The 4,182-nt window shown below is 49.4% G+C and overlaps 1 long non-coding RNA gene across 1 annotated transcript; it reads right to left on the bottom strand.

Moving 5' to 3' along the window:
* Window positions 1-871: 871 nt before the first annotated feature.
* LOC121110539 lies at window positions 872-4,143 on the bottom strand. The gene is made up of 2 exons (XR_005859724.2): window positions 4,100-4,143; window positions 872-2,067 (listed from the first exon to the last, which is right to left on the bottom strand). It is a non-coding gene; the product is annotated as an uncharacterized LOC121110539 (long non-coding RNA).
* Between the last annotated feature and the right edge of the window lie 39 nt (window positions 4,144-4,182).

The following is a 4,182-nucleotide window of genomic DNA, read 5'->3' as shown; positions in this document are numbered from 1 at the left end:
AATTTTATCTCCTCCTAACATCGTGTCTCCTATGTCTGGTTGTTCGGCACATGTTAATTCATTCACAACCCAGCACTCTTGTGAAGCAGAGGAGTTTCTACCATTATCCTCAGTTTACGGAAAGGGAAGAGCTGAGAAATTCAATGATTTGCTGAGCATAGAAGTAGAACCAGACAACAAGGGACTACAAGCTCCAGGTCCATCCTTCCACACCCCATCCTTCTCTGGGCAGCCAATAGAGTTCCATGCTGCACTGCGCTCACATCACCTCTTCTATATTCCACACCACCTTTTAAAACAAATTCTGGGGCTGTTTTAGTGTTATAACAGTAAGACGATCTTCCTTCCCTCCCTCTTCTGCCAGGTAGATCCACGGTAACATCTGAAGCTAATGCAGCCTTCCATCAGCTTGAGGATGCCATCCTCTGTTCAGCTGCACTGTGGGGCTCCACCTCCCACATCTCTGGTGTGGAACCACCCAGTACCCGCACAGCTGTGCCCTCACCAGAGCTGTGTGTACCCAGGGAGCAGCTGTGAGCACTGAGCACCACTCCAAGGTGCAGTGATAGCGTCGTTCCCCAACACCACCACGGCTCTGACATGCAGAGGCAGTATCTACCGACTTCCCAGAAGTAGAGCTTTCTCAGCTGTTTTTATTTTTGCTGAGTGACGTGTTGGACAAACAGGAGCAGTTCGCTGTGCCCCAGCTGTCACAGGGCCGAGTCACACAGAGCGTGCCGACAGCGCTTGACGCTGGAACAAAACAAGTGCTGCCTCTCTGCAGCCAGCGCGTATCTGTGCTGGATGCTGCATATACTGGAAACTCATATCAGCTCATGGAAGCCTGGATTGCCAAAAGGCAGAACCCAGATTGAGGAGGTGTCAGTAAAGGCATTTATGAAGATCTGGACAAGCTCAGCCAGCAAAGCACAATAACCCTGAAAAGCTGTTTGTACAGCACTGATTTGCTGCACCCATAGGATGCTGTAGCCTTCAAATGCACCCAGAAGGCAAAGCAGAGTGCACGCAGCAGGTTAGGGCATAAACATCTCTGGTATTAACATCACATCAGTATTAATTCAGACTTGAAGAAAATTGTCACATTTCACAACAAAGTCACTTCTTTCCTTCCCTGTTTCTCAGTTGAGTTTGGGTGTTATTTCTCCAATGCATTTTGCACCATCGTTTTGATGTGCATTTATTGTTCCAAGAAATGTATCCATTACCAGAGCTTCCTTGCAGCACGAGGTATGACTTCATTTGATCAACCGACTGAAGGCTGAGTGGAATTCATGAGACTTCTCTGATACTTAGCACTCATTGGTGAGGGACAGGCTGGGCTGTAGTCATGTTCCTGGCCCACATCTGCAACAGTAAGCCCAGGAAACATCAGAGCGCTTTTCTGAGTCCCACACCTACCCACGTGGCTACAAACTTGAGATATCTTGTAGCTAACTGAAGGTCCTGAGCCGCTTTAGGCTCTGCCTCGGGAGCACAGTGAAAGGAAGTTCTATGCCGGTACCTTCAGCCCATAGAGGCAGAGGGAAAGCAGGGTCGGTTCGGCAACATCTCCGCAGCGACCTCCTTTCAGCGCCGGGAACGGCCCGCAGCGCCACCTAGCGGCCATGGCGGGGAAGTGACACCGACCGGAGGACGAGAAGGGATCTGGCAGTGCTCGACCGGCCGCGGAGCACCTGGAGTTTCTGGGGATGATTTTCAGTTTCCACGAAGCAGAAGAGCTTTCCTGTGGAGCGTCGGTGTCTCAGACACGGTCTCCCTGCTTGGGTAGATGCTGAAGAGCCCTCTCCAGGGAAGCGAAGCACACAGCAAAGCCCCCCAGGGTCAGAAGGAGATCATCCAGCAGAGACCAGACCCCACCCCGTGCCGGGTGGAGGATTTAATGGCACGCTATTGGGACAAGCAGAGGCACAAGGACGGCTCCAGCTCTGCCTGCAGATGCCCACGTGCCCTGTGGGAGCTCACCTGACCGAGCCCGGAGCACGCCCTGGTGGGGAGAACATCTCTTTGTCCTCATTCAGATTACCAACTTGCTAAGCACACTCCCTCCTTGCAAAGTGAAAGGGAAAACATGGGAGAAACTAGCATTATTAGAAGAAACCAGAAAGTTGTCTTTGATCACTGGAGCTGTTGGGGTGTGCTCCTGCTGCCCCAGTATTCCCTCAAGACAGATGGAGGCACGTGCAGAAGAGCATCAGGCAGTTACGCTCCTTGCCCTTTAAGCCTTGACCTGAAATGTAATACTTCAGGAATATCATGGCTTAAACAATTTTAGTCAGTGAGTCAGTTCAGGATTAGCAGCCTACAGAGGGAGGGTAGTCACTCTCCCTCATAAATCAGCAACCAACAAGCTCTTTCCTTTGATGAATGTTGTTTTAAAGACAACACTCTTATTAGCTTCAAGAACACTGCCCATTAATCATGGCAAAGGAACACTGCACCCTCCTCCCCCCATGGCTTTGTTCCTGGGACTACTGACAGCCTCACCCGGAGAGAAGAGAGGGACAGGGGAGAAGAGACCAAAAGTGCTGAGGTGCCAACAGTCATGAGGAGAGGCAGAGGACATCACAGGGAGGTCACCCCAAGTAACGGGATGTAGCACATGAGTGCTTGCAAGGCTTCCAGACCTAGAACCCTTAGGAGACACCCAAATCTCTGCCTGCCTTTGAGCCTGCCTGATTTTGGAAGAGGGAGTGAGACAGGATCTGTGCCAAAAGCAGTTCCAAATCTGGGTAACATTTGTCCAGCTTTTTGGTTGTCACACAAGTTCTGTTTTCATACGAACAACGCTTATTTTCTTAGACTTTTGCTGTCTCACAGGTATTTCACTCCTTCACCACTTAACTGAGCTCCACAGTTTGGCCACAACTCTGTACCTGCAGTGCTGTCAGCAGAGATGTACTGAGGGAGGGTGGCAGTTAAATAGGCCATGACAGCAGGCAAAGCTGCTGAGGAACAGAAGAGCTCCTTGCACCTGGTTTGGATTTCGTATGTTTTGGGAAATTGAGAAAAACCTGTGATCATCCATTTTGGAGAGGAGTGATTTAATTTGGTGTTGCCATTGGAGAGCCTCTGGGCCCAGCTCTGAGCAGAAAAACGTCCCAGACACAGGGCTGATTATTTATTCTCACTTGCAAGGCATCATGGAAGGGTGGGAACCACAACAGCTGCCAGAATGTGATCCAGTCCCATGTGAGATCCTCAAACAAGTTTGTTTGTGATCTAACTCCGCTGATCCCTGCAAACCTAGGGAAGGTCTGCCCCTCATACTCACTATCTATGAGGGTATTGCATTTCAAATGAGGCTTGCACACTTGTACACATATGAACACACGTATACATACACAGACACACCCCCATTTTCAAGGGTGCAAAAGGGTCAGCTGCACTCTCTAAAGCTGCGCTGTTTTGTGGAACTGAAGAGACCAATGTCGCTTTATGGTGGTTTGGAGGAACCCATGGCCGGGTTGGGAGCACTCAGGAGAGCCTTTCAGCCCAGCCTGGCAGCTGCTCAGCCTCCCACTGAACGATGCTGCCCAGATGTTCTGCTCCCGCTGTGATGTGAGCAGTAAAGGAACGCTGGTGACTCACAGCACCACTTCTATTTATTCCTCATGGGCTTCTTGCCACTTTAATATTGTCTCAGCTCACACGAACAAGCAGGCTTATTTGGAACAACTTGGCTTCTTATAAACTCTTTATTCCTCCTTCCTGGAAACCCTTTTTTTCTGCCTTCTCAGGAGGCTCCCCAGACACTCTATGAGACCCTTTTCTACACTACACTTTGTTAGAAAAGTGGTCATTGAGGTGCCAGAGTGGCTTTTAAAATTCACAGCCAGTGCTCATCTTTTAGAATCCCCTATTTACTCAAAGGCTGAGGGACCCATTGACAACACTGCTTATTGCTGCTTCAAACCATTACCTTATTCTTACTGGCACATAAAGATTTGTTGTAACTCTACAATGTGATGGAAAGCACAGCAATAATAGCATGGTGGCAAAGCCTTTGACTACAGCAAATGAAGACAAACCCAAATGCAGCAGCCATAGATGCAGAAATGAAGGAAAAAAAGCTTCTTACCTTTAGAAGGCCTCAGGTAGGCAGGGATCTCCAGCAAGATGCCCTCACCTCCACTGCCAACCCTTAAATCAGGACTGGGAAGG

This window comes from Gallus gallus, chromosome 4, assembly GCF_016699485.2.
Source record: "Gallus gallus isolate bGalGal1 chromosome 4, bGalGal1.mat.broiler.GRCg7b, whole genome shotgun sequence".
Lineage (NCBI taxonomy): Eukaryota > Metazoa > Chordata > Aves > Galliformes > Phasianidae > Gallus > Gallus gallus.
This window is presented reverse-complemented; position numbering and strand designations above follow the sequence as displayed.